Consider the following 20,904-nt stretch of genomic DNA (forward strand, 5'->3'; position numbering starts at 1 on the left):
AGATAAATTGCTACCTTAAATTTAAATATGTTTTATTACGTTATAATATATACTCGTGAACGTGGAAAATATTTAAACCTCGAGAAAAATTATTTTGTTTTATATTCCTCGGTTTTCCTATCAGAACAGTTTTATTATATTTTACCACACGCCTAATATTTTATAGTTTAATGTTGATATAATTTAATACTTTATTATTGATACTTTATGGCCTGTTTAGAAGGGATTATCAAGATTCTTATCACTTATATGTAGAGCCCGGATTTGTATGCCAATGTATTTTTTCCCATTCTGCATATGTTTCCATATTTGAAGAATATCATAAATTTGAAAAATTTTTAATTACTTAGAAAAATAAAAATAAACTAGACTTAAAATTTTATTCGGTTTTCAGTTAACTTTCAAGGAACGAAGACGTAAACCAACGTCACAATAGAATTATTTTGACTGGGTGCAGTTTTTGCCTTTTCTGAAAAATTAATTTTTCCTAAGTTGTCGGGTTGTGGAAGAAAATATGGAGCCTCATTTCAAACATTAAAATACTCAGTATCAGTCCTCATTTTCGAATCTCGTGAATCTAAAAAAATTCCAAAATTTGGAACTTTAACCTTCTAAAATAGCAGGTTGGATGTTTTATTTTCAACGAAAAACATAAATTTCTAAAATCCCCGGCGATGCGGGAATCATATTACAAAAGAAGTATAAATAAACATTCTTGACAAAAAAAAATACATTGATTGAATCGGTGAAAATTAATTAATCTTTAATTAAAACAGTAAAGTTGTTACACAAGGAATCGACGATCCTATTATTTTTAGTTCATACACGTATGCTCCTATTACCCGTACTGGAATTTAATCGTTTTTTTCCCCCTCTGTGAAGTACAAATATTTTTTGAGCGATAAACACTGTAATTTTACGGAAAGTCACTTAGAAATTTATAACATTGTTAATTCAGATCAAGATCTTAATTAAGCTTAATTATTTATCTCGTATAACACTTGAAATGATACCATTTTTGTGTGACTGAAATTTTTCTGTTCTAATCCTTTCCAAAGAATATGTATCAGACCAAAAAAGTTTAGATTAGAAAAAAACGTTAGTCGAGTGTTGTCTCTCATTCATCCTGCGTATTTTACTATTTTTAGTGTATTTAATATTGCATTTTTAAAGATTTTAGTGCATATTATATGGCACTATTATGTATCATATTGAGAGTCTTTTAATGCATATAATATAACATATATATAAAGGATTTTAGTGCCTATTATACGGCACATTTAAATGTTTTAGTGCATATTATATAGCCTATTTTAGGAGATTTTAGTGCCTGGCAAATTTTAAAGATTTTAGTGCACATTATATGGAACATTTCAGAGTTTTTAGTGCATATAAAATTGCATGTTTAACTGCTTTTAGTGCATATTATATGGCAATTTGAGAATTTTTTAGTGCATATAATATTGCATATTTAAAGATTTTTAGTGCATATAATATTGCATGTTTAAGAATTTTTAATGCGCATTATAAGGCATATTTAAGAATTTTTTAGTGATATAACATTGCATATTAAAAAATTTTAGTGCATGTTATACGCCATATTTAAGGTTTTTTTAGTGCACATAAAATATTGCATGTTTAAAGATTTTAGTGCATATTATATGGTACATTTTTTTTATAGTGAATATAATATTACATATTTAAAAATTTTTAGTGCATATTGTACGGCACATTTAAAGGGGATGTTCTATGGTATATTTTTATTGCATATAAATCCATCATCATATTTCATATAAAATTTGTTACGCTTTAATTAATATATCTTTGCTTCTTTTAACTTACTTATTACCTAATCGATCGCGTGGTCGCTACAAAAATTAAATATTTGAGTTAATGATTTCATAGTGATTTAATAAAGTGCAGAAACGTAGCCTTCGTAAGTAATGAGTATAAGTATATTATATGAGTAACAATCCAGAAAAAAATTGAAACCACACACTGAAGTGGTTTTGTTTGTTTAAATTGAATTGCCTTAAAAGTTAATAATGTAACAGTAAAACTGCTGAACCGAAATTGGACGACTCTCAACGGTATGCCCACAAAGCAAATAAACAAAACAATAACAGTTCTTCTTTTATATAGAGATAAAGTTTGACATTTACATCGAAATCGTTGAAACGTTTTAAAACGTTTTGGAGGTCGGCAATATAAGCTTATGCATAAGAATAAATTCCGATGAAATATTCCTGCTGGAGCTTTGTTCCCGTTTTGCCAAGTTTGTAAGAACAATTTCCAAAGAGAAAGATTAGAGGAAATACGTTTCTTCGGTATTTCAGCGTGTTTTCTATTTTTAATTGGGATTTTCAAAGCGTCTGGTTAAGATTCGTGCCGGCGGAACGACGGCCGCCAAGGACGCCGGGCGACCTTAAACGGGACAACAAGGCTCAATCAAATCCTGGTTTGTCAGACAAACGTCGCACCTAATCATTTAATCATAATGACCATCTGTCATCAATAATCGTATCAGAAGAAAGTCATTTATCGTTTGTTTATTCTCTTCTGAAAAAATAAAAACCTAATAGAACTCAGAAGAGAATTCGCTCTCTTGCGAATGGTCTTAACCGAACCACCCTTAGGGCTGTTTCTACAAGGAAGTCAATCATAAAGTCTCTCTGACTTTTACAATCTTCTCATCGCCCTTGAACCTGTTCTTTTGTGAATGTGCCTAGTTGATTTTTCATTGTTAAGGTCTTTAAACCCCTTAAAAGATTTACATTTCGCGAGAAGGGTAGTCACAAGGTCATCACTCACAGACCAAAAGGAAAAATATAACCTACGAGGGCTTAAGTTAACTTTTGAAGATTTCTAATCGTGTATGAGTATGTCTAGTTGATTTTAAGATAAATTTTATAAAGAAAAAAATTTAAATTCTGAGCGACAGTGAAAAATCGAAAAATTTATAAAGAACGTCCTGTTTATGTCCTTTAGGCTGTTTTAATTTTAAACTATTTCTTATAGACAAATAGATAGGTACTTTTATTTACAAGATTATAAACAAATACAGAAGTAATAATAAAAATTATATAAATAGCCGAGGAAAGAAGCAACTTCTGTCAAGAGTTCTCATCCATTTGGGAAAAGAAATTGAATACAACGCAAAAATATTTATAGTGACCAAACATTTAAATGAACTAAACTAATATATGAACATATTAGTTTCTTCTGATAAAAATACAATAAAATAAAAGAAAATGGGATTATTATAAAATATACTAATGAAAATGACAAAAAAGAAAGTAAATACATTACTTGAATAGTACTTAAAATTTTCATCTAAAAAATTCCTCGACATAAATTAAAAAATTTCGCCGTTGGGTTACGTTTCGATGATTAATTTCGACTATATCAGATAGGTGTTCGGAACTAAAAAAAATTTCCAGATGTTCTTAATGTTGTACAACGACCCAAAAAGATGGAATATATCTTCATTTCCTTTCATATAGAATAAGGAGCAAAGGTACATTTTTCCCGAGAAGTTGGGTTTATAATTAAGATTTCATAATTCCCCTCTAGTTTTAATTAGTGTACCAAAATCAGTATTTAATAATAAATTCATATAGCCCACATCCAGTCTTATTTGTCTATATATGTTATGATTCTGTCCTTTTAGCGCCTTTTTTCTCTGTTCCTTTTGATAAACATTTATCATTTTACCCTTAAGACAATCCACTTTCCCATTCTTCTACAGAACATAAAACAATGCCATCATCTGCCTTCTCATCCAACAATTCTACTAATAAAACTAAAGAATGTTCTTCTTAATAACTTCAGAGATAATTAATTAGGTAAACGGGATAACTGAAGTTCTAGGACCCTTTAAACATATATACAATTTAAAAAGTAAGTAAACATCATATCGTAAAATCAGACTCCCATTCTTAGCAATGGGGAATGACTATATGATCCTGGAAACATTCTTTATAACATCCTATAAAGTCTCAACGGACTATAAAGGAGAGAAAAACTCAGGACAGCGTCAGATACAATGATATGGTATACAGATAGCTCCAAAAAAACGAAGGAACCGGATCGGGCATTTTCTGTACAAGCCCAAAACATGCGCAATCAAACTCATTAGGGAAGTACACCATGGTCTTTCAACAGGAAATACATCAACGCTTGTGCCTTTGAAAATTTTAAAAGTGGTTACAGATAAAAAAATCCTCATAGGAACGGACAGTCAAGCATTAAATAATTAGTATGAAAAGGAATCACATCAAAATTAGTGAAGGCACAGTGAACACAACATCTTGAGAGCCAAGGCACAGAGGAATTTTGGATAACAAGAAAACAGACACATTGGTCAGAGGAGGATCGGCAAGACCATTCATAGGCCCCGAATCTATACTTGGGATAATAAAAACAAAGATAGAATCCTCCATCGCAGAATGGATCCAAACAAAACAAAAGGAGAAGTGGATAAACTCTAACGGCGGTAGGCACAGTCAACTTATGATAAAGACAACCCTCACCAAGACGGGCAAACTTACTGCTGCAGTTGGTGAGGGCGAGACTCAGAGGAGTGATAGGACGACTATTAACCGGTCACTGGCATCTGAGATCTACACAACATGAGCATATACAACAATGATCCCATCTGCAGATAGGCATTGAGGAGGATGAAACAGCCACCCATATCATCTTCCAATGGAAGCAACAGCTCAATAGAGATTACCTATAAAACCTAAGGAATGAAATTGTAGCAGCGACAGTCATACTTCTAAGAAGAAGGACTTAATCTATTGCACTCAACTACGGAACTTGGAAAGTACAAACCAGAAGGCTGCAGTGCCTGGGGAGCACAGACCCCGCTTCCTAGTATCCTCATTACCATACCATACCAAACACGTGGATCGGAAGACATTTGGCTTCAACATAAATCATTTACTTTTTAAAAACACTGTCGGGACTCTTTCAACCGTGTTGGAATAATGGTATCCCAACACCTGGCAGTCATAGCTGAGGACGGAACGAGAAACAGCCTAAAAGAGTCTATCGTTTTTTCGGTTCAATCACTATTTCAAATACTTGTCCACCAAACCACAAAACTTCGTTCCTGCAGTATCGGACACCGCTGGATTGAATACAGAAAATCATTACTTTTGGTTTGTCCAGATTGTCCCTACGTTTCTAATCGTTAGTCGACGTTTGTTAATATAATTGTCTATTCTACTATTAATTATAATTTTTTATTAGTCCTTAGGGTTTTCATAATACTACTCCATTCCAAACTGTCTATTAAGTCATTAATAAAAATAACAAATAATAAAGGGCTAAGGTTGTAGGACTCCACAACATGTTTCCCCAGTTTACTTCATACAGTCTGGTACCAGTTCTGCAATAATTTTAAAAAAATTCTTTGAAATTCCTATCAGCGTAATTTTTTTGGTTTCAACAAATATATTCATATTTTTTTAAGATTTAGCCAAACTCGTTTACATAAACCGCCCGAATGTAAAAAATAAATTACATTTTACCTTAAAGCCCTTTGATTAAGCAAAGACAGATTTATCTTTATTTTTACCCATCGTTTTGGAAGGATCTATAACATAAACTAATATTGTTTTATTAATTATTTATTTTAACTTTTTGGCTTTCGTTTGTCAACGGCTTTATTACATTAATATTTTATGGCTTTTATGGTTTAAAAGGTATCAGCACACACTACTTACACTACTTACACATCTACACACATTAATACATACAATATACATTAATTTACACATCTTACTTTTAAAACAGATACACTAGATATTTTTAATTGAGATGTAATAAATAAATAAAACTGCCAATGATTATGGTAAGTGACCGAAAGTTGCTTTAGTGCGTAGTGAGAGTGTTTATAATACCTTCTAAACAACTCATAAAATATTAGTATAATAAAATTGTCGGGGGTGCCGGTGACGGTTTAAGCGTTGTCACGGCGCCCGTCAATGTAAGGTAAAGATCCCTGGTTCGAATCCATCGGCCCTGCATTCGAACACGACATATTTATAAAAGGGATGTTTTTTCAAAAACCCCGAGGGTTGATATGACCTCTGCTGTTACGAACCGTAAAAAAAATGTAAAAATGCAATAGTTCATTGAGAACAGATTTGTATGCATTTGGTAAAATATTAAGAGTGGCTGTGGCTCATAAGAGAGAAACAGCCTTACCGTTTATGGCAGTTTATTTCGCAACCGCGCCAAGGTGTCTTCGTTGTACCTTCAAAAGTGAAGAACGAAGGAAAATAAAAGTACAGTGTCGTCTTGCCTGTTTTCGGCAGATAAGTCGTTTGATATATAGATTTAAAAAAATGATACGAGATGGTAAGATATGTAAGTCTGCATCATAAAAGAGAATTCTTGTGAAACTGCAAGTGTGGGTTAACGGCTCACTCTCGTTGCTTTTTACGATTGTCTGAATCACGCTTTCTGGACTAATGTGGGACAGATCCCCCCATATAGGAACTCGCTCGTGTATATTTTCGCCTTTGATTCTCGTCAATTTCGTTCGAAAATAAATGTGTCGAATGCTTTGTGCTTTGTGCTTCGGCAATATGATAAAACGGCCATATGCCCGGTCCCAGCCTCGGAGAATTAGGGCGCTTGCGTCACGGACAAAGTCCTGTGAAGTTTCAATCGCCTTCACTTTTTATAAGACTGGTGGATTTCTTTCGCCTGTTGTAGATCTTTTTTTATTATGCCGCATATTGCCGTTCAGAACCTAAGCCCTATGACGATCTGCGAACGGCTAGAAATTATTTATTATTACAAGTTTCGATACAACCGTGCAAGATTGTGAAATTCTGTAATATAAACATCGAAATTGGGATCCGGCGAGACTGTTTAAATCGTACGACGTTTGTTAATGTTGATAAAGAAACATTGGTGGAACCGAGTCGCTCATTAAACCGAAACGAATCCCGTTGATATATGCAACGGGGCGAACGAGGGAGTGCGTCCAGCATAGATCAAAGACTTCCTGGTCGGGAGACTCCGAGGAATATTAACAATCTCAAAGAGGGGGACAATTAATACTTTTGCCCATATCGGGAATACGGTGATGTTTCGACTTTTCATTTTAACGCTTCTAGTCAGACGGAAGAAGGCGAACCAGCTCTAAAACATTAATACCGCCGACCGGTTATAACTCGCTCCAATCTGGAATTATACACTTTGAAGAGTTACTAGACTTCTTCAATTTAAATGATTCATAACAGGATGAAAAGATTTATAGAAAATGGCCGAGAATCGCTAACGGGAATTTTTTCGAAATATTAATTTTTACGCTTGGTGGTCCCTCAGATCTCATAACAAGCTTTGAAAAATTCTTATAGCCCAGCGTTAAGAATAAAATAAAAATAAATTACATATCAGCTCGTTTGTCCATCGGACTATCCATAAATTGGTCAGAAGCTACGGACTAATGCTCGTTTAGGCTTAAGCTAAAATTGAAGGCATTCAACCACCAACATAGAAGACTCAAGAGGATTAAATTCTTTGAATAAGTGGAGTGATTACTCAAGTACAAAGCATAGAGTACGTCGGTTTTGATGTAAAGTACAATCAAAATCAAATTTGTAATTTCTTGGGATCTTCTGGATGGGTTCTCAAATCATAAATCTGAAGTATAAGTAAGTACAGTATTAGTAATCTGAAGTATATGTTTAAGAATATGTGTTGTGTACTGTGAGATGAAGACTGACATGGATCACGCCTGATACTTCATTGTTTGACGAGAGATAATGAAAGAACAACCAGAAATTATGCAATATTTCATAAAATCGTAGCCGAAAGAACGATATTCAGCTTTTCATTGGTTGTGATAACATTATATTTAGTAGTCTGATTGATCAAATTACTTCTTTCAATTAATTATTCTTTGTATGTAAGGTCTTGGTTGAAATGAAAAAGTTATTGTCACTGCTTCGTTTCAACCAAAACCTTACAAACAAAGAATAATTAATTGACAGGTTGTGAAAACGTTGAATTTGAATCTAATGCAGAGGAATTATGAATTGTTAACTGCCCTCCAAAAATGTTATTAAAGAGTTAAACGTGTAAATTTAAAGTGTGCTTAAAGCTTTTTTTCTCATTTTTGTTTTTATAATTTTTTATGTATAAAATCTCATTTTAATCTCGTATATTATTTTCTTATCCTAGGCAAGCAAATCTGTTGATATAGAATAATTGTGAACTTCAGAAATAATCTTAGTTTTAGGGAGGTTAGGGATGGTTAGGTTAAATAATCTTATTAAATTAAGTTAAATGATCTTATTTTACAAATTTAAAATAAACTTGGCTCCTAGATCCCATTTGCAAGAACGCTGGAACACTTAAATATTGTTCCACCTAATATCATCGAAAAAGGATTTCATGCTGAACCGGCATTAAGTCATTGGGTCCTGACTCGCGGGTTTGTTGAACTACTCAACGCGTTTCGGCATTGCGCCATCTTCAGTGAGGAGCTCAGGAAAAGTTCCCATGGTGCAATGCCGAAACGTATCTGAATAGTTCAACAAACCCGGGAATGAAGTGATCTACTGCGATTTTATTTTGACCTTTTACTCCAATAATCCTTTTATAAATAGGGAGATTTTAATGAAATCCTTTTTTTTATGACGGGTATTGGTCTGTGAGACAGTGACTTCATTCTGAACCGGCATTAGGTCACTTATTGATACGGCATTGCGCCATCTTCAGTGAGGAGCTCAGGAAAAGTTCCCATGGTGCAATGCCGAAACGTATCTGAATAGTTCAACAAACCCGGGAATGAAGTGATCTACTGCGATTTTATTTTGACCTTTTACTCCAATAATCCTTTTATAAATAGGGAGATTTTAATGAAATCCTTTTTTTTATGATCTGTGATGATGGTCTGTGAGACAGTGACCTCATTCTGAACCGGCATTAGGTCACTTATTGATACGGCATTGCGCCATCTTCAGTGAGGACCTTAGGGCAGTTCAAATGGTATAATGCCGAAAAGCATTTGAGCTCGAGTGAAGACCTAATACCGGTTCCGCATAACTTCACCGACATCATCTCATCATCAAAAAAGGATTTCTTTGAAATCTCTTTTTCTATAAAGGTTCATTGTAGTAATTTAGTCCATGACAAAGTTACTCAATGGTTTAAGATCAGTTTGGCATATATAAAATAAATAAATTTTAAAAAAAATTATACATTTGACCTACCATAAATAACGATAAACTTCTCAGGCAAAAAGAGGCAGAAATTGTAAACTTTATCTTTGATGCCTAATCCTCGATATAACGGGCTATAAACAAATCAAGTTTATTGATTATTTTTTCGACATTTTTTGTAGGCAACAATTTATTTTTGGTTTTTATGACTCCGTCTATTGCCGGAGACAATACTTCAAAATCATCATCGTGATGAACACTCAATGTCTTTGCAAGCGTAGAATGTATTTTTATTAAATGCGAACTCAAGACGGCCAATGCGGCATTTTCAGAGCCGCGATAGTGTTCGTCTCCAATGACGCAAGACCTCCGAGAAATTTCGATTTGCATTAACGGCAGCACAGTACGTTCCTCATTAATAATACATAAACATTCCCCCCTTCGGCTAAGTGATATAAGAATATTTCTTTCAAATTGCTTATAACTTAATGCTATTTGAAAAATAATAATAATAAAAATAGTATCTATAAAACAGAGCAAAAACAAATAAGATCTTCGTTTCGCTGAAGTGGGCGATTTTAGTTTTATTAGAACTGATTTGATTTTATACGGAAATGCTTCCAGAGATAATCTTCTAATAAAAAACCGAACGCATGCTGTTAATAAAGCGAAACAAATTGTGCGGACGGCGAAAAAATACATCTGGAGATAAAAAGAAGAAGAAGATAAAAAGAGAAAAAAGAGGAGAAAACATAAAACGCGATTTGATGTAAATCGAATGTTCAGTGCTCCAAGCAGAAACCGGTTTCCGGAAGGTCCTCCGGTTGTAGAAGCTGTCGTTCTAGCCTCATCCTAGGACGCGACGTGGGTGTAAACTATTTTCACAACAGATCTAAGAAAAAATTTAGAATTCGCAATCTGACATGAAAAATATTTCGGTTTTTAGGCCGCCCTTCAGAAGTAAAAAACTCGAGTTTCTTAAAAGAAGGATGTACATAATAAAGTGTGAGATAGCTACAACTACAATCCTTATAGGTGTGATCAATTTCAATTGGTCAGTAATTATAGTTAAATGATTTTAATTCACATAAACTAAAGTTAAAGTGGTATAAAAAAATATTTACTTGTGGATGAAATTGATTGTCTCTCCAATATCTGGATTAAAACCGTCTGAAGACAACAAAAAGAACAATAATAATTATTAACTACTATCCGTTTTTAATGAGATTGGACAAAATAATTTTGATCTTCGGTTTAAAAAATAATTCCAAGTGCTTTTTGGATTGAGAAATGCTCAGTTAGGGGGAACTACTGCGCACACTATTAGTATTAATTTTTATTTTATTCGATAACTCGCCACACACATGACAATGGGCCCAAGCCAATTTTCCTAAATTTTGACAAAGAGCAGCCCACGTTGTCTATTTACTACGTGGAACTGTGATAATTACAGTCATGTCCATAAACGGTCCCAGGTAATTTTTTCCATTGAGCAGTTGCTTCACATACGAAGATAATATGGGTGGATAAGTAATCCTACCTCCGAATTTAGCCCTCTAATTGTAGCAGTGAATTTGCCAACATTGGTGAAGTTATTTTACATTTTTAAAATAAGTTTACTGCGTCTATCGCCTTTAGAGTCGTCTGAGCGAGGAGACATCTCCTTTTACTCCAAAATAATAGCACAACATGGGAAATATGAGGATGGCCCGGGTAAACATACTTCATGCTGTATCTACCTTGGCGAGGATACAGTGACAGCAAGGTTCTTTACCGCACAACACCCAAGGGCAGTTTTCAACCTGTAATCCTGGCAGTAAAAAGGACAAATCAGAACTTTGTCGTTCAAAAAAAAACCGTACATGTGCACTAAATAGAAAAAAACACTAATTACTTCTGTCTTTCAGAATTCATGTCACCTAGTCCCCATCCAAATAGATATAATGACAGACGGGAAAAACAGAGGCAGTGGACTCTACTTTCCAGGAGAGGAGGACTATCCTCCCCCAGAAGTACAATGGAAACTGACTGACCACTGTGTTTTGGGATGTACAAAATAACCTTAGAAAAGATTCAACCGCTGAAGCCGGCCCTACTAATCAAATTTCTTGAAGGAACTAACCGGTGTGCTGTAGGTACAGAACGGAGATACAATAGTTTTGTGAGAGCGATGAGGCTTCTGATGACCCTGGTGCGCAGGTTCTGACTAGTTGTGTCTCATACGCGTTTTACCATTTTCAAACGGTTTGTGGATTATGTTAACGTTTTAGCTAGAAAAGGCAAACAAGGAACGATCAAGAAATTACATGATTGTTCAGTAAATGTAGTCTTCGAGGAGACCTTATACCTAAGATGATAATATGCTAAACGCGTCTGTCAAACCGAAACAGCAAGGACAGGTGAACCAACGAAGACGATCAAGCAACATCATACAAAAGGAGAAGTTGATAAACTCTAAAGGCGATAGACGCAGTAAACTTATTTTAAAAATGTAAAATAACTTCACCAATGTTGGCAAATTCACTGCTACAATTAGAGGGCTAAATTCGGAGGTAGGATTACTTATCCACCCATATCATCTTCGTATGTGAAGCAACTGCTCAATGGAAAAAATTACCTGGGACCGTTTATGGACATGACTGTAATTATCACAGTTCCACGTAGTAAATAGACAACGTGGGCTGCTCTTTGTCAAAATTTAGGAAAATTGGCTTGGGCCCTTTGTCATGTGTGTGGCGAGTTATCGAATAACATAAAAATTAATACTAATAGTGTAGTAGCATGAAATTTGTACAATTTTATTTCATAATAAAAGAGAGTAATAATGCAATGAACAAGCTGTAATGTCGCAAGTCCTAAGCCTAAGTCCTAAAGCCGGACGTCATAATCTGGTGGACCAAAGCTCAGCACTAGCAAGACACCAAAACATTAGGCAGTATATAAAGATTGACAAACCTATGTATCACAGGGGCAGTAAAATCAACCCCCTCAATCGCCTACTCTACAAAGGAGAAGATTAAAATAAAAGGACATAAGGTACAACGATACAGTATACAGATGTCTCCAAAATAAATTAAGAAATCGGATCAGTCGATTTTGGTGTCCAAAACATGAGTAATCGAACACAATCGGGAAGTACACGTCGGGATTGCAACAAAAATATCCAAAACCCGGTAAAACACAACAACCTGTTGATATTTTGAGTACCAGGACATAAGGGAATTTTGGATAACGAACAATCATATACACTGGGCAGAGGAGGATCTACAATAACATATATAAGCCCTGAACCTATTCTTAGGATAACAAAAACAAAACGAGAATCCTCTATCACAGAATGGACCCAAAAAAAGACAAAAGGAGAAGTAGATAAACTAAAGGAGCGCTAAACCAGTAAACTTACGCTAAAACAACCCCACACCAAAGCTGGCAAACTGGTACAGTTGGAGAAGGTTAAATTCAGAGGAGTGATAGCATATGGAAAAACATCTAACATGCGTTATTAAATGATGATCCAATTTATAGGAATTGCAATGAGGAGTAAGAAATAGCCATCCGTATCATCTTGTTATGCGAAGCAAGCGCTCAATGGAAACATAACATGAAGTATAAAGGAAATCCAGGGAAAGGAATTTTAAACGACAATAAATGACCTATACTGCTTAAAAGAAGGATCGATTCAATTGCACCGAATTAAGGAACTAGGAATGCACAATAAGCCCAGCTACAGTGCTTGGAGAACAAAAACCCCACTTCAATCTTCATCATTAAACAAAACATAATTGCTCTGTAAGATATGTTTAGGCACATCACATTCTAAAACGCGACTTGTTAAAACGCGTATGACAGACCAAAACAGCGAGGACAAGTGTATTAGGAGGAACGAATAGACCGACCAACAACTTGTTAACTAACCATAAAAAATATGGTCTTAACGCAGACCGACCAACCGCCGAAGATGGCGAAAGTGTCTTTCCGACCGAACTAGAAAGAATATGAGAAACCAGAATGATTGGAAATGACCAAACTACAGTAACTTATCATGTTCTCAGTTTATGATATTGAGGGTTTAACTGCCAAATTTAATTTCTAAAAGCATTCAAATTTATTTAGGCAAATCTGGATATGTTGTAATAAAACTAATTAAAACTAGAATTAACTAAAATCCGCCCGACTGATTTCATGATCGCCAAAAATTAAACTGTAAACTGTATACAGGATTATGGAAAGATTCTAATAGGGCTCATATTTTCTTAAAATTGATCCAAGGAATTGTCATTTTGTAAAATTTCAATGTTTTGTTATTCTTCATATTTGTAATCATTGTAACAATGAAACTTGAAAATGATAGTCAATGATTGATATGGGAGCGGCGCTGGATATTCCGTCATAACAATAAACAAACATTTCTGTCCTTGAAGAGGGCGACATTGAAGTTTTTAATTTTTCTACCAGCTCTCGCATCAATTGGTAACTATAAAAATAGTTGGTTCACACTTAGAAATAAAAAGCCTCGTAATTATCGAGACGGCTTTATAAGGAAGATGGAATAAAGCAAATCTTGATTTTTCCAGGGCGAGAATGGGTCAGGGCTGTGATAAAAAGAAAAACGGAACCTGATAGTGCGTATACTTGACTCCATTACAATTTAAACAATGATAATATTTAATAAACAAACTCCTTGCCAAGGTAATTACTAAACCTACACTTCTATGTGGAACATGGGTCAATTTTTGCTATTTTTTGACACTGAAACATTATTGACGCTTGTGTTGTAATTTTTTAAAACAATTTCATTTATCTTCATGTTTGTTTTGATGATCTATTCTGAATATCTGTTACGTGCGAATTAATGTGAAGCACCTGTCCCAGTCATCGAAAGTTCGACTTTTGAAAAGCCTTATGATTCCGATTCGAACTTTTGGCACAATTTCTCACCCCGAGTGCGTTCGAAAATGTAAATCCACGTCTATTCCATCTGAATGGGAATCAGAAACGTCGTTTCCCGTCGGGATGGTAGGTGGTGGATGATGGATGTGGGTGTCACTCAAGGCCTCTCCGAATAGCGAGGGGCACCTACTTGCACTTCTTTCCTGGCTTCCACCTTCTAGCTCCCACTTTCATTTACGATTACCTTTACAACCGTTACAAGTGCGATCTGTTCAAATAGACGGGCGGTAACGTCGATTTAATATTTGACACCCGAGTCGAGATGTCGACATATGTCAACGGTTTTGTATAAAATTAGACTGATTTTATTCCTCTTTAAAACTGTCATTTCTTGTATTTTACTATACAGGGTGAATTGCTACTCGTGCTACAAACTTCTCCAGTAGATTCTTCACCCTAAAATGAACAAAAAAGTTCATATTGTCCATGGTCCGATTCTCAACCATTTCAGAGTAATTTCGCTTTTTATCGATTTTGAAAGATATCACGTCCTGGCGTCGGAAAATCGTGATATCTTTTAATCTAAACATTTCTCTTAAAATCTATAAGCACCGTTGAAATCCCCGTTAATTTTTAGAGAGAATCAAAATCATAATTCCATTGAAATTTTTTAATTTAATTTAATGCCCATTTAGTATGTAATGCTTAAGAAGTTTACAAACAGCTAGAAGGTCAAGGAAGAAAGACCCAAACGTTTTGCCACCTTCATCTTCTTATTGAAAAATTAACGGGGATTTCAACGGTGCTTATAGATTTTAAGAGAAATGTTTAGATTAAAAGATATCACGATTTTCCGACGCCAGGACGTGATATCTTTCAAAATCGATAAAAAGCGAAATTACTCTGAAATGGTTGAGAATCGGACCATGGTCAATATGAACTTTTTTGTTCATTTTAGGGTCAAGAATCTACTGGTGAAGTTTGTAGCACGAGTAGCAAGTCACTCTCAAACATTAGCAATCCTTGAACCACCATTTTTTCTCTTTTTGTCATCAACATCTTGGTCTCACAACCACTAAATAAGAAAATGACGAGTGCGTTGGAAGCGTTATTAAATCAGGTAGTTTTCCTCAAATTTGCTGCCTTCTGAGACTAAAATTAGAAACTCTGGATTACTTTATACACTTTCCGATTTACACAATTTTCCACTCTTTTTGTAGTTCTGGCTGAAATAAAACACAAAAAATTAGCCCAAACATTTTGCCACCGTCATCTTCTTATTGAAAAATTAACGGGAATTTCAACGGTGCTATTAGATTTTCAGAGAAATGTTTAGATTAAAAGATATCACGATTTTCCGACGCCAGGACGTGATATCTTTCAAAATCGATAAAAAGCGAAATTACTCTGAAATGGTTGAGAATCGGACCATGGACAATATGAACTTTTTTGTTCATTTTAGGGTGAAGAATCTACTGGAGAAGTTTGTAGCACGAGTAGCAATTCACCCTGTATAGTTTCATAAATTTTAAATCAAAATCTAACAATTTTAAAATAAAAAAATATATATTGAACAAAAACACACGACATATTAAAAAAGAAGCAAAAACAATTAGAAAATAAGAGTCCTTCGGTTCCCATTATAAATATAAAAATAAAGTATATGCAATTTAAAGTAAACAAAAATTCTGAAAAAATATTTTAACTACTGAGTACAGTATTTTTGCAACCATAGCAGAAATAATGTTCAAAAGCGTGCAAGATATATGCCGCTGTTGTTCAAAGTTGAGAACATAGAGGAATAAAGAAAAACTAAGATAATTATGTATTATTGTGTATGCTTTGTAGGCTATGATGAACTCCATACTTTATTTACTACAATTCCTATGTTATTTTACTTCAATATGGCATAAATATTTTGGAATATCGAATTTTATGAGTTAATTGTCTATATAGACGTAAAGGCAAAACGGAGGATTTAATTTTAGCAAATTGTGCCATGCGTTATTCTCAAAGAACGAGGTGTTTTTCTTGACTGAAAACCCGACCGGCCTAGAAATTCTACGACGTGTGTGTGTGTGTGTGTGTGTGTGTGTGTGTGTGTGTGTGGGCGCATAATTCTACCTTTTGCCAATCTCAGCTGGATGTTTGAGCCATTTCGTATAATAATTAAATTTCACGAGAAAGGAATCTTGATATAAATCAAATTTACAAAAAGAGTCACCGCACGCTCGACGTGAATAATGTATATTTGAAATTAAATTGTATGATGTTAAAATTTCCTATTGGAATTTATGTCCAAAACGTTTCCTTTCTGCTTTCAATTTTTGAATTAATTAGTCCAAATTCTGAACTAATTGGATAAAACTTAAACCATAAATAACTATTTCACAGGAATTATTCTAGATAGTATATGGTATTTCAGAATAAATTGTCGAATTATTCTACACTGTTCATAATGAACTAGAAAGAATCTCAACCTTTGTTGATTCTTAAAACTTCATCCATTAAATAATATTAATTATTACATGAATGAATGTTAATAATAATTTTTCAATTAATTAATCTTTATATAAGGCATTGGTTCAGATAAAAAAAGTCAATGTCACAAGCGGGATTCGAACCAACGAACGGTGGGGTTGAGATGGGAAGTTGGTGCCGAGTGGATCGATAGCTCAAGTGGTAGAGCAGCGGCGTATTTAGCCGAGGGTCGTGGGTTCGAATCCCGCTCGTGACACTGACTTTTTTATCTCAACCAGTGCCTTATATAAAGATTAATTAATTGAAAAATGTTATTCAGTCAATCGGACCACGAACTCTAATGAAGTTAATAATAAAAGACTTTTTCATGATAGCGTTAAATCACAAACATTAAAAAAATAGTCCCTTAACTACAATTTTATTGATAAAAGATCAAACGAAGAGTAAGTTTTTGTATTGATAAGGGGGCAAATTGTCATATTTAAAATACCTCACGCTAATATGACGTTAGATCATTACTGTGAATGTTCTATTTATATATTAGTTATATTGATGTAGTTTGGTTGTTTCTGATCCTCCTGGTCCGCCTACCCTCGCTGTTTTGTTCTGCCAGATACGCTTCTACATGTTAATACGATGTACAAGTACCGTGTAGGAAGCCTAGGGAAACACAAAAATTGTAGTCAAGCTTTCGGCCAAATCCCTTCATCAGGACAACTTAAATTAGAACAAATAGCATAAAAAAAATTATTTTCATTTTCTTGTTGTTTTTTCTCTGATGACCATAAAGACTGTATTTTTGTTAATTTTGTTGCTATTTGTTTTAAATTAAATTATAAATTGTAGTCCTGATGAAGCTTGAAATAGGCCGAAAGCGTGACTACAAGTTTTGAGTTTTCCTTGCTGTCTTCCCCCTGGCATTTGTTCATTATATGTGACATCAGAGGATAAATAACACATAAAAAAAAACACACTTATACATTTTACTTATACTTACATATATCTCAACTTGACCGAAGTTAGTTATTACGGTTTCCTGCAATTTGTAAAAGGTTTACGCCTAAAAATTATTAAGCCAGTTTGATCTTTTATTTTGATGTTTTTTTAATGACTCAAAGCACTTTAAGCCTAGAGAATACGATGTATTATATTTATAAAAGGTTATACATTATATTTATACTGTTTACCAATTTTATAAATGAATAAATAGCTTTTTGTATGCATTTTGGTTGTTTCGTATTACTCTAGTCCGCCTATTTTCGCTGTTTCGGTCTGTCAATAGTTTCGCCATTTCTGTACCTTCGATTTTAGTTTTATCAAACAAAATACCTCACTAAAACTCTTTTTTTGTACATTGTCAAAATACAGCGGTGATTTACACTTAGCTAGAATAAAATTCAAAACAATTCCGAAATCTTGTATTAAGCTTCAAAGTTACTTTACTGATATTTGAATCGAACTAGAAATTTTATTCGGCCGTAAAATGAACGCGTCCTTTCTGAATTCACTCTACACCACTCAGCTGGTTCACTTTCAATCAATTTACTTTCTCTAATTTACGAATCATTTTCCATCTTTTAATTACAGAGCGAAAAGTAGATTACAGAGAAGAACGGTGTACGAATAAAATCTTATAATTTCCGAGGATAATTCTCTCCATCCGATCCAGAAGCACGTAGTCAATAAATTTCAATAGATCTTTTTAGTTCGTGGCTACAAAGAACCTGCTATTAGATCTTTCTTTCAATATATTTCTTATATTATTAAATTTTTTGTGCATGAATTTTATTCTAATTTGTTTTCTGGTTCAGATGAACATAAAATTTAGTGCAAACAGTTTTTCTGCCAGAGTAAAAAATATTCAATATTTTCCTATTTAGGCATTTAAAAACAACATAAATTCTGTCCTTTCTACTTTTCAAACTTTGTAGTGACATATTACTTGCGATCTTACATTTCTTTGATTTAATTCATCGTCATCCAACGCGTTTCGTGAAGGTTTTTAAAAAGTATTGTCAAGTTACAACTTTTGGCTATCAGCAGTGAACAGGTTTGCTCAGATTGCCACGTAATTATGAAAATATTTCGGGATTCCTCCTTGTAAATTTTGAATTTATATCGAAAAGCGTCATCCGAGCGAGGCCGGTATCGGTTACAGTTCTATCTCCAAGCTTCATGAGCGCTTAACATTTTATTACATTTTTTATTGAGAGCTGGGTGAAATCAAAATTTAATTCCGTCCCATTTTGGACACAATGTGGAATTCTTGCGTGATTAAGTTCCAAATAAATACTGCTGTTGGCTTGCAATTAAAACAAATACTGAAGTCAATAACTTTGGCTTTCCTCGATAACGAAATTCTCTACAGTAAAACATAAACATATTTAAAAAAATATAAGAAACGGCTGTTAAAAAAATAAAAATAAATAAATAAAAATAAAAAAATAATCGAATATGACAAAATTTTAAATAAATTTTATCGTGTCTGAAAAGCAGCCTTCCCTACCGGTTTTTAATCATTAAGTAAGATAAGCAAGTACCTTATTATCCCTATTTTTAAAATATATTATACTGACTAATCAAAATAAAACGCTTATTAAATCAAATTCCTATCGTGCTATTTACTTTAATTTTTTTTTAAATTCAGTCGTAGTGTTTACATTTTACAATTTAAACAACGGTTTAAGGAAGTCTTAATTTGCAAAAGGCTATTAGTCAGTCCAAATAGTCAATGATTTAGGGGTCAAATATCTAACGAACGCGATCATGTTTTGAATATTTTATAGAGAGGCTCAGCAATTGAGATAATCATTAAAAAGTTGTTTTAGATTTGAACCATCCACTAATGCACAAACACCCAATGATTTTAATGATCCTGTGTCACAAATTATAGATCTAATGGACCTGATCATATTTTGAAAGTTTTCGCGCGCTATTCGTCGGCTATTTATTTGTTATCAAATTTCCATGCAATTATTTTTTTATTATTATTTTTTATTCTTTTGAATAATAGTATGTTCTATAATACATTATAATTCGCGTAAACATTATTATTGCTGATAATTCGAAATTCTACTTAAAGTCTAATATGTGAAAATATGTTGTGCCTACATGAAACAGAGGTGGTGTAAAATCCAATAATCCGCTAAGTGGCCAAAGCTGGAAGGCGGCGGCTAAAATTCTCCGACTGCACAAAAAAAAGCTTTTCGAAACACACACGGCGACACGCGGTCACCCACACCGAAGACTGGCGAATGAAGTTTCCTTGGAGACTGAACGCCTTCGACGTCTTGGGGGTCCCCCACTTAATTTTCAAAGCACCAACGTCTTTCCCCACTCGGACTTGGCACGGGCTTTGCGCCTCGACGGGCCTAGGACACATACGAAAGGACTTGAAACAAGTCGCGGTAAACGGTATCGCCTCCATACCCCTCAAAAGCCGAGTTGATCTTCTTTTTCGACAACCGTCTCGTAAATCTTTGACCTACTTCCTCAGAGAAAAAATTTGCGAATAAGCAAATCAACAAAATAAGAAAAATGGAGTAGTTACAGAGTAAAAAGTGAAATGCAAAATGTATTCCTTACTATATAATTATCACTTTCATTTTGCCCAAAAAAACTTCTTTACCACGTAAAATATTTCCCCGCTTATTAGTTCTAATAGTCATAACGGATAATACGCAAATAAACTAACTGTTAACCCCTGGGGAAAATAATTAATCTCGACGGACAGGTTCGACGATCCGGATCCCGAGTAATTGATCCTTGTCACATGATTGAACGAGATATTTTTGACAGTTGCATAAGGACACGATTCATCTCAACCGGAGTGACGTTTTCTGCGGTCCCAGAAACTTCTGGCCAGTTTTGGGCTTTAAAAAAAGGAATGATTTCGCTCAAAAGGACGCGGAAAAAATGAACAATAAATCATAAAAGACAAGCCGAAGACCATGTCAAAACTAGCAGAATTTCTTCTCAGTGATGGCCCATTGAGAATATACATATGAAGACAGAAAAACATAATAATTTTATCTGACAGAAATCCTTTTGAACAAATAAGAACAATGCTTGTTAGAAGAAATTACATGATTTGCAAAAATCAAAACGCAAGAGTTCTTACTTGAAGGTCGTCTGTCGAACCCTTTCAAAACCTAGAACAGGGACCTCCCAGGTTTATAATTGCATAAATACCCAATATATTTCATATTGAAATTAATCAATTAACAAACAGGGAAAAAATTATTTAGAAATCGTGAGATGCGTTCAGGTGTGATAGATATTACATTCCCTTAACAGATTTCACCCACGCTTAAAATTTACACATGAAATCCGAAACAACAAAAAA

General features: G+C 34.1%; 1 protein-coding gene across 1 annotated transcript in view; it reads right to left on the reverse strand.

The window, feature by feature from the left end:
• The window catches only part of LOC106668150 (FH2 domain-containing protein 1), a 206,152-nt gene extending 186,318 nt beyond the window's left edge, over positions 1-19,834 (reverse strand). The window contains exon 1 of the mRNA XM_014396638.2: positions 19,671-19,834. The gene's annotated coding sequence lies outside the window, so the exon portion shown is untranslated. The remainder of the gene's footprint in view (positions 1-19,670) is intronic.
• Between the last annotated feature and the right edge of the window lie 1,070 nt (positions 19,835-20,904).

This window comes from Cimex lectularius, unplaced genomic scaffold (genome assembly GCF_000648675.2).
Source record: "Cimex lectularius strain Harlan isolate CLEC.00 unplaced genomic scaffold, Clec_2.1 scaffold180, whole genome shotgun sequence".
Taxonomy (NCBI): domain Eukaryota; kingdom Metazoa; phylum Arthropoda; class Insecta; order Hemiptera; family Cimicidae; genus Cimex; species Cimex lectularius.